Here is an 11,005-nt window from a genome sequence, read left to right as displayed (position 1 = left end):
CCTGACAGATGAAATTTCAGTCTGTGACGTCACCTGTCGCCGGGTGGCCCTTAATTGGCCTGCTGAGCCCGCTGGGCGGGCTCAACAAGGTCAATCAAGTTAAAATCGTGTGGATTGGCCACATCTCGATGGAGGCGGGACTACAACCCCGAAAGTTGTAGTCCCGCCTCCTACCCGACTCCTGAATGAAAATCCAGCCCTGTGTGTCCCCCATCCCTACTCTGCTCCACTGTCTATTATGGAGCCTTCAGCAATCACAACCTGCATTAAAGCTTTCTCTCCCTAAATCCAGCTGCCCTATTACATTTCTCCCCATCTTCAAAAACCTCTTCAAAACTCACCTCCTTGATCTTACCTTTGGTCAATTCATCTAATACTCTTTCCGGTACCCAGCCCCTTCACTCCTCTTTATAGACCACCTTAGAATGTTTTGCTACATTGATATACCTATCAATTCATCCAATGAAAAGCGACGAGTTAAGAAAGTAACTATAGGTTTTTATTGGCTAAATAACAGAGCCCACCCTCGTGGGTGATCGGATCCAACAAGGAGGAATACCAGCCAGTCGACCACCTTTATACCTGGGCAGGTAGGTGGAGCCATGGGCGGAGTCAGCAGTGGTCAGCCCAGGTATAACAGCGTGACAAGAGGCGACCTCGTATAGTGATACAACAGTGTGAACAGTGATAACCATAGAGTAACGATATAACAGTGATAACTATAGTGTAACGATAGTGAACGACAAAAGTGGTTTACCACATACATTAAGCCATTATATAAGTTCAAATGATTGCTGGAAATGCACTGAATGAGAGAATCAGATCAGGTTCAGTTGTGATGATGTTCACCGTCAGATAACCCAGCGGAACCATACCACAGGCTGAATCCCAGCTTTTGGAGAGGAGGAGAAGGGGTAAAGTTAAAAGTAGAAAAAAAATTGGAAAGATAATGTATCATCACTTGTAATGTAACACTGTGTGTGACACGATTATAAATTCCACCGTTGCGTTCTCTCATTTATCTCTGGTGCTCTCATGTTACCTTTCTGTTAAAAGTGGTACCTTGCATGAAATACATTTCCACATGTTGCAGCACTCCTCTGGTCCTCGCATGTGAGCCTGGGGAGTAACTGTGGCAGATTACTGAACCGTGGAGTGATTGTGATCTTGTCCTCCAGGGCCAAAGATGGACATTTTCCAGCAGGCATCGCTATGTGTCAACCTGCAATGGCATCCCTGGCCAAATTTCCACTTCCTTCCAGGCTGACGCTGCGGGCAGCTGCGGTGGTCTCACTACAGGTAGACTATCCCTTATCCGAAAACCGTGGGACCAGCTGTGTTTCGGAATTCGGAATTTTTCGGATTTCAGAAGGTATTATGAGACTGGGAAACTCTGAACATTAAATTAATTTGGTAATTAGTATTTGTATTTAATATAAATTTTAAAAGTTCAGGCCACCTCTTGCGACTGTTCCGTGTCTCATTCCCCTTCCTGCTTCTCTGTGCTGCCGCTCCCAGTCTGTTTACAGCTCCCCCTGCTCCGTATCTGAATTCCTTGACTTAGCGGGAGTCTGGGGCTCGACTGCCGCCGCCAGTTGTGGGAAAGCCAGATATCGGCTGACTCCTACGCTAAGCTGGCCCGCAAATCAGGTCAGAAAAGAGGCAGCGTCATGTTTGGCGCCACTCGGGTCATGTCGTGCGCACGACTTACGCTCCACGAAAAAACTTCATGTCGTGCGCACGATTTACGCTCCACGAAAAAACTTCATGTCGTGCGCACGACTTACGCTCCACGAAAAAACTTACAGTTTTCAGAGGTTTTCGGTTTTCAGAAGTGCGGATAAAGCATAGTCTACCTGTACTACTACTGTCTGAGATCAGCTGATTTATCACAGATTAGGGCTCAAACTTGAGCCCTTCCTGCTCTGTATGGCTTAGCACTGTGCCATGTGTTGTATTGGCTCGTTGAGTCATTGGGGAAGCTAACCCTTCGCAAAATTTAACAAAAGGAATAACGGACTGTTTTGCCCATTTGTTCATTGGCTGCATCAGTAGGTTCAAAGTACAGTAGCTGGGATTATGTTACATTGCAGTCCCGGATCCTCAAAGGAAAGAGCTTTTGCCAATTTGGAACACCTTCCATTGCTCACAACAGAAGATATTTCACCACCAAAATGTTCCACAATTTTAGCCCTTATTTGTCTAGCAAAATGTATTCAGCCATTGAATTCAATTTTTGGACATCACAACGGAAGCAGCTGTTAAGATAATTATAGGTCTGCAAAATTTAAAAAAATAAAGGCAATAAAGGACAATAATTCATGAGCAAAAATTTTCAAATGATGATATATGGGACTTAGCAACCTGGCCCATCTTTATATGTGGGCCTCGGGGCTCTGATACATACCAAAACGGCCCAAAGAAACAAAAAACGTGGTCATTTTTGACAGATCCTTGCCGCGTAACTGAAGCAACCACGTTCCAATACAGCTACACATTCTCTGTACATCTATACTGAAGCTCACAGTATCATAGCATAGCTGTTAGTTGTAGTAATGTTATCCTTCTCGGGCTACAGTGCTTGAAGAGCCAATGGCAGCATGTTTTCATGAGTCAATGCAGGGGGGTGAAAGATGGGGTAGTGGGAGGGTGGGAAGGGGGAGTGGTGAGAGGGAGGGGGTGGTGGGAGGAAGTTTTCTTCTGCAGACCAAGTCTAATGAAATTGTAGACCTTTTTCTTTATAAATGAGTTGACAATTTTGTTACACACTGCGCACAAATGGACTCTCCTCTGTGATGGTGCCTTTTATTTGCTTTTATTAAATTAGCTTCAAGCTAATCCTGTGATGGAAGAATGCAGTGTTGGAGACTGGATTTCTCCCATAAAGTAGTGCACGGGTCAATGGGTTTCAATCACCAGTAAATGACAACTGAATTTAAAACAAACAGTAGTTTTTCTTTTCAAAATCAAAGTGTATTAACAAATTTATCAGAATGTGTGCAACTTGTGTGATGGGAAATGAGAGTGTAAATATAGAGTCATCCTATCACAGACCTTCCCTTTTGTTCTTTCCTCCCCCTTTTCCTGCCTCTGTACTTGCTTAAAACCTGTTACATCTCTAACTTTTTCCAGTTCTGACGAAAGGTCATCGACCTGAAACGTCGGGCTGGATTTTGATACTGGAGGCGTGTAGGAGGCGGGACTACAACTTTTGGGGTTGTAGTCCCGCCTCCATCGAGTTGTGGCCAACCCACTCGATTTTTACTTGATTGACCTTGTTGAGTCCGCCCAGCGGGCTCAGCAGGCCAATTAAGGGCCACCCGGCAACAGGTGGCATCACAGATTGACATTTCATCTGTCAAGAGCTTTTGACAGATGAAATATCAACGTTTGACAGCTGTTTGAAGCTGTCAAACACTGACAATCTGTACACTAAGTTAATTCCTTCCTCTCAGGCTGATTTAGAGATCTCTCCGGAACAGAAAGCTGAATGCTGCAACTTTTGACAGCTGGCGGCCATTCTGCTTTCTGTGCCGGTGAGATGAGGGACTCCCGAGACCTGAAGGAAGGAAGGCTGTAAAGGTAAGTAAAAGGTAAGTAAAACTTCTTTAAACACTTTACACACACCAAACACACTTACCTCTGCACTCATGCACCCATCACTCACCTGAACACCGGACATCTCGAACCCTCCAAGCCCGTCAACCCGACGGCCCGCCTCGCTAACTTGGCGTGGTTTGGAGCCGTCGGGAATCCCACATTTCAACAATGAAAATAGGGATTAGGCTAAAAACTGCCTGTTAACAGGCAGTTAATTGGCACTAATCCCCTTCCCGCCTCGGGGAGGCGGGTCCCAGCACAGGTTGGGTATCCGCCTCCTTTGAAACTGGCATGGAGGCGGGTTGGGGGCGGGATGGGTTCATGCCCCCGATTTCGGGATTTTAACCCCCCACACGCCTCCAATCCCGCCTCCACGGCCCAATGAAAATCCTGCCCGTTAACTCTGTTTCTCTCTCCACGGATGCTGCCTGACCTGCTGAGTGTTTCCAGCATTTTCTGTTTTTGTTTCAGATTTCCAGCATCCAGTCTTTTGCATGTGTAAATATGGAGATTATTTTTTCCCCTTCCTTCTGAAACCACCGACTCACTAGGTACATTTTGACCGGACCTCAGCCAACTATTCATTCTTTGCTAGAGAGCCCAGACAGTGAAAGTTAGCAGGTTATTCACTGTGAGAACATCACGGCTGAACATGATACTGTCCTCACCCACTATCCTCAATGCAGTGGTACCATCCGCAGGGGCCCGTGGCTATGGTCAGGACAGGGAAACGTGTTTTGACCACAGCCTTGCCCCAACTGAAAAAAGCTAACTCAGCACAGACTGGGCCGTTGAACTTTGGAGATTCCTGGTCCATATAGCTTAACACAATAGACCAAACATTTTTCCACTGGGCCATTGGGGAAGTCAACAGGTTTAAAAAGAAAGGCGACTGAGTTGCTGTCAAAGATTATAGTAGTTGCTAATGCCAATAAACTTAAAACAAATTCCCTTTTAAGGATACTTTAGTAGACCAATGTTGTGTAATGCCTTCTGTTGAAATATATAATCAAACCATTAGTGAAGTATTGTTGAAATATCAAATTCCCTGGTCCCTGCACAGGAGTTATTACAAACCAGTGTTCCTTCAACACACCGTACGTCATTAATAGTCTCACCATGGCTCAGTGGCAGCACTCTCGCCTGGGGGGGGGGGAAAGGTTGTGGGTTCAGGTCCCACTCCAGAGACTTGAGCACATGATCTAGGCTGACACTTCCAGTACAGTACTGAGGGAGTGTTGCACTCTTGGAGGTGCTGTCTTTTGCATGCGACATTAAAGTTGGATGAGACACATGGCAAACTTTGGTCTGAGCTACAAATCAACTCCATTTGGCAGCTCGCTGACTAAGAAATGGATGTCTGCCGAGAGGGTGGAAGGGATTTTAAATTCAATCAGATGCTGTTAGATTTCCCAATTTTTTCAACGCAAATGTAACACAGATCCACTCGTATGATTCTAAAACATAAATAAAAAGAAAAGAAAGACTTGAAAGACTTGGATTTCTACAGCGCCTTTCACGACCACCGGACGTCTCAACGCGCTTTACAGCCAATGAAGTACTTTTAGAGTGTGGTCACTGTTATAATGTAAGTTACGCCCAGTAGTTAAAGTGCCAAGACCCAGCATAACAGGCAGCCTTAATTGATGTTGAAGCATAGTTATTTGTAGTTGGGCACGTCTTGTTGGGTCTCAGCCAAGTTACCATTTGGGGACGTCATGGATTGCTTCAACCTTAATGGAGCAAAACCTTGTCTGGAGATTTGCCCATACTTTGCTAAATGCTCCTCAACTAATTATGAGATGACATTTAACAACAGACGATTCAATTTACCTGAACTTACAAGTTAAAACTGTAGCACTGACAAAGTGGCAAACCACTGCAAAAAAAAAAGCTGTATGAATCATGCTGCAGTCCTCATGAAATGTATCCCAGGCTGTTAAGCGAAGCAAAAGAGGAAATAGCAGAGGCCCTGACCATCATTTTTCAATCCTCTCTGGCTTCAGGTGTGGTGCCGGAGGACTGGAGGACTGCTAATGTGGTACCCTTATTTAAAAAGGGAGAAAAGGATAGACCGAGTAATTACAGGCCAGCCAGCCTAACCTCGGTGGTGGGAAAATTATTGAAAAGAATTCTGAAGGACAGGATAAATCTTCATTTAGAAAGACGCGGATTAATCAAGGATAGTCAGCATGGATTTGTTAAGGGAAGGTAGTGTCTGACAAACTTGATTGAATTTTTTGAGGAGGTAACAAGGAGAGTAGATGTAGTGTATATGGGCCTAGAAATTCACTAGCCTTAGCGCCGCTTTTGAGGCACTAGAGGGACTAGCGCCAGAGTTATGGCCAGTTGAAAAATTCCCTGGGGCCCTAAAGCGGCGTTGCACCGGTAGCGCTGCACCGGCACCGATGACGTCATCGGTGTGCGCAGCGTCCCGGTTGCCATGCCGACGGGCCCCAGCGCCGAAATTCAGTTGCGGCCGCCTCGCCCGTGGCAGCCGCAACTAAGACTCTGGCAACAGAGTCCAACATGTGTTTGCGCCGGCGCATTAAAGGCCCCGCGGCGGCCGGCCGCTTTCCCGCCGGCCGCCTGCCCGCAGCTCCCTCCCCGGACTTCTCCCCCCCCCCCCCCCCCCCCGGAACAGATGCAAGCCCGGCACTTGTCCGAGGTGCCGGGCTCATTTTTAAACAGATTTGCGCGGGCCGCGGCCGGGTGCAGGCAGCTCCTCCTTAACGGAAGGAGGAGGCCTGCACTTCCCCAGCCTGCCGCACCGCATCGGGTGCCGCAGCGCCGGCATTGCGGCGCTAAACGGCAGTTAGCGCCCTTTTCCAGGCGCTAAGACCCTTCAGTAGCGCCGGCAGCCATTTGGGCGCGGCGCTACTGAATTTTTGGCGCGCGCAGGGGGACTTAGCGCCGGCACTAACTTCCGGCGCTAAAGCCCTGGCTAAGCCAAAACCCAATTTCTAGGCCATGGACTTTAGCAAGGCTTTTGATAAGGTTCCATACGGCAGACTGGTCACTAAGTTAAAAGCCCATGGGACCCAGGGCAAAGTGTCAAGTTGGATTCAAAACTTGAGACAGGAAGCAGAGGGTAATGGTCAAAGGGTGTTTTTGTGACTGGAAGGCTGTTTCCAGTGGGGTTCCGCAGGGCTCAGTACTAGGTCCCTTGCTTTTTGTGGTATATATCAACGATCTTGACTTGAATATAGGGGGTATGATTAAGAAGTTTGTAGATGATACTAAAATCAGCTGTGTGGTTGATACTGAAGAAGGAAGCTGTAGACTGCAGGAAGATATCAATAAATTGGTCAGGTGGGCAGAACAGTGGCAAATGGAATTCAATCCGGAGAAGTGTGAGGTAATGCATTTGGGGAGGGCTAACAAGGAAAGGGAATACACATTAAATGGTAGGACACTGAGTAGTGTAGAGGAACAAAGGGACCTTGAAGTGCATGTCCACAGATCCCTGAAGGTAGCAGGCCAAGTAGATAAGGTGTTGAAGAAGGCATACGAAATGCGTGATTTTATTAGCCGTGGCATAGCATAAAATAGCAGGGGGAGTTATGCTTCAACTGTATAAAACACTAGTTAAGCCTCAGCTAGAGTACTGCGTGCAGTTCTGGTCACCACATTACAGGAAAGATGTGATTGCACTAGAGAGGGTACAGAGGAGATTTACAAGGATGTTGCCGGGAGTAGAGAATCTTAGCTATGAGGAAAGACTGGATAGGCTGGGTCTGTTTTCCTTGGAACAGAGGAGGTTGAGGGGAGACCTTATTGAGGTGTATAAAATTATGAGGGGCACAGATAAAGTGGATAGAAAGGACCTATTTCCCTTAGCAGAGGGGTCAAAAACCAGGGGGCACAGATTTAAAGTAATTGGTGGAAGGTTTAGAGGGGATTTGGGAATTTTCTTCACCCAGAGGGTTGTGGGGGTCTGGAACTCACTGCCTGAAAGGGTGGTAGAGGCAGGATCCCTAACCACATTTAAAAAGTACTTGGATGTGCACTTGGGATGCTGTAACCTGCAGGGCTACGGACCAAGAGCTGGGAAGTGGGATTAGGCTGGATAGCTCTTTGTTGGCCGGTGCGGACATGATGGGCCGAAATGGCCTCCTTCCGTGCTGTAACTTTCGATAATTCTATGAATTGGGGTTAACCGTGGCTCAGTGGGTAGCACTCGTGCCTCAGAATCGAGAGGCTCAAGTCCCACTCCAGAGACTTGGGCTGACACTCCAGTGTAGTACTGAGGGAGTAGGGAGCTAGGGAAGGATCTGAACATAAGGATGAGAATTTTAAATTTGAGGCGTTTTGGACCAGGAGCCAATGTACCCAATGCTGCACTCTGACCTTCTAGCTAGATTAAGGTTGTCATTGGGTTCAAGTCTACCCAACTGAGAATTGCAAACCCTTGCTTCCCTTCATTTCAATCCTGTAAACCAACCGCTTGCGAAAATGCAGACACGTACAATTACTGAGAGCACTCGGGGGCTGTGTGAAAAGCCTCTTTCTCTGAAATGCAGCCATGCTGCAAAATTTGGTGGGTTTTTATTTCACGAGCTCTTAGTTGCTGTGGACGTGCTGTCACTGAGCTCGGATGTACTGAAGTGTTGCACAGGCTAGACTCCAGGGACATGAGGGCACACCAAACAGGTTCCTAGGTAATAACAACAGAAACCGCTGGAAACACTCAGCAGGCCAGGCAGCATCCGTGGAGAGAGAAACAGTCAACGTTTCAGGCCTGGGACCCTTCGTCAGAACTGTTCCTAGGTGTTGCTGAGCTCTCGCTAGAGCTCTGTCTCCATGGTGCCTCTCAGCTTTCTTTTGCACATGCGCTCTCTCTATCTCTCTGCCTCTTTAACACTCCCTCACAGTAAACTTTAAAATGCTAGAAAATGTGTCAGATCAAACGTTAAATCTTCCTTCAGATTCCCCTAAGAAACTTTGCACCATCAGAGATGACTTTCCCCTTCAAAAAAAATTTCAGCCACAAAATTGCCCTGTTGTATACCTCACTTCCCCTCCGCCCAATAGTACAATTGATGGAATAGCTTCAGCTGACGTTATGGCTAGTTCAAGCTCCACTGCACTCCCATTGTAACTGTTTATTTTGTACGTCATACATGAGATGATTAGCTTTCAAAAACAAACTGCGTTGCGGAATGTGATCCCAAAACGCTAATAAAAATCCTGAAATCTAATGAAATAATAAACGAATTTAAATCATTAAGTTGGCTTGAGACAGTGGCTTTGGTCATATGCCTTTATTCCAGGCCATTTTTTGGTGGTACTATTTTTTTTTATTGAGTTGTCCGCTTTTTATAAGATGTTTGTCAGTCTTTACGAGTTTTGTCGGTTGGCATGTATAGGTCCTCTGAAAGCAGCTGACTTAGCACAGACTGGGGCTTGAACGTTGGAACGTTGTGGGCTGTGTGGCTCAGCTTCTCACCCCCTTTATCATCAAGAAGGCCGAAATAATGTTTTAGCAGATTTTGCAGTGTAAGCCTTGTTATAAATCTCATCATTCATCAAGAAACTACTCGTGAAATAATGCTGGACGGCCAGCTGGTGGCGCCGTCCAAGGAGTATAAATACTCGGGCGTCGGCCCCAGCTTGCTAGGGACATTTTGTAAGACAGGGAACTAGTGAAGTACAACTAGACCTCCATGTTCTGAAACAAGTTGATTAAAGCCTTGCTTTATACTCAAACCAAGTGCGTAGTGAGTTTTATTACGTCAAGCCTCTTGATGGCCTTGTGGAGACACGCAGCGCCAGTGTCGCACTGAGCCAAGAAAGAGCAATTTGGTTCCAGCTTTGGTTCCTAGTCTGAGGAGAATCCGCCGACCTCAGTTAGCACTGTTGACCTCACTGCCCTTGGTTAGTGACCAGGGAAATTAGCCAAGGTTCCTACTCCTGATTGCTATTCAGTGAGCCTGCTAGAAAGTGTACCCGTGCGGACATTAGTTGAGGACAGTTTGGGCTCGGGCGTGATGCCCCCACCCTCCCGCAGTCAAATAGCCTTTCTAGGCTCAGACCTGAATGATCACTTGGGTGAGATATCCAGAGGGGAGATGGTGCCTGTGGTACTGTACCACAGCAAGGGGAGAGCACTGAGGGAAAAAAGGAGCAAGATCCTTGTGCCTGATGTTTGACACAGTGGATTAAAAGAAATCTGTTTTCCTCGTGGTTTGTTTTGCTAACTTCCATCAATGCCCCTCCCCCTAATGAAAGTGCAGCAAACTGGATTCTTTTACCTGCTATTAGGGGCATTATCGGTCTAATTCAGACTAATCAGGTAAACAACTTCACTGCTAAGAGACCCCAGTTCCGACAATGCTTCCATTCATAAAATGCTGCACTGTGACCTTCTAGCTAGATTAAGGTTGTCATTGTCTGTAAAAAAGGCTGTCATTTCCCGGTTCCCTCTGGAGCTGTGTTAGGATTGGAATGTAGACCAGCCACTTTGGAAAACCTGTTCTTGGGATACATGAGTGACCATTGGCATGTATTAGGGATCAAGTGATACCTGCTTTTCAAAATCCTGAGATAGTTGACATACCCAAACTCTTGTTAGGATCCAAATAATGAATACTAAATAGTCAGATGCAAGGGTACAGTACTGCTGAGGGGCATCAGATTATGTCATAAAGTGCGCGAGCCAAATTCAAACAATTTATTCATTTGAGCCGAACTCTGAGATTGTATGAACCCAATCTCGCTGATTCAGATCAGTGGAGGTAGTTCTGTAATATAACCCATTCTCTTGCTGCTGAATCTGGCCTCTCTCTGCTGGGGGGCATGTTTGGCAACAAAGGAACAACTATACATGCATGAACTTTGTGTACGGACGGTTGATCAGAATTGTAACTGCAACCTTGACCATCCGGCCTGAACCTTCCTCGGTGTTGTACTCCAGCTGGATCACTTGCACACTTGTCTCTGTTCGTGCTTCTGTGCTGTGGGAGCATCCCTTTAAAATAAATGGGACATCAATGATTCACTTATAGAATGGTACAGCGCAGGAGGAGTCCATTCGGCCCATCTTACCTATGCCGGCTCTTTAAAAGAGCTCTCCAATTAGTCCCACTCCCCTGCTCTTTCCCCATAGCTCTACAGTTTTTCCCCTTTAAGTGTTTATCCAGTGAATACTTATTACCTGATGCAAAGATGCACAGCAGCTAAAGCTTCCAGCTTTGCGGTGTAGTACGGCTGTCTAGTTTCTGAATTCGCCCTATTTACGGTGCTTGTGCACTGTTGCTGTAAAGTTGCATTTGTGATTATACGATCTCATCCCTTTCTGACAATCGCAATCGCTCACCTGCATGGCTACAGTCAGCCCATTTGCAGCCAGAATAAAATGGTGACACTTGCCCAGTACTGGCATCCATTTACACTTCCAACGATG

At 46.5% G+C, this 11,005-nt stretch overlaps 1 long non-coding RNA gene across 1 annotated transcript; it reads right to left on the bottom strand.

Annotated features, from left to right (window-relative positions):
• Window positions 1-477: 477 nt before the first annotated feature.
• On the bottom strand, window positions 478-10,567 carry LOC147097713 (uncharacterized). Its single transcript, XR_015074300.1, has 2 exons — window positions 10,475-10,567; window positions 478-892 (listed from the first exon to the last, which is right to left on the bottom strand). It is a non-coding gene; the product is annotated as an uncharacterized LOC147097713 (long non-coding RNA).
• Between the last annotated feature and the right edge of the window lie 438 nt (window positions 10,568-11,005).

Source organism: Somniosus microcephalus, chromosome 31 (genome assembly GCF_052327205.1).
Source record: "Somniosus microcephalus isolate GS21.2 chromosome 31, FLI_Smic_1.0, whole genome shotgun sequence".
NCBI lineage: Eukaryota > Metazoa > Chordata > Chondrichthyes > Squaliformes > Somniosidae > Somniosus > Somniosus microcephalus.
Note: the sequence above shows the minus strand (reverse complement) of the source record. Positions and strands in the feature narration are given on the sequence as shown.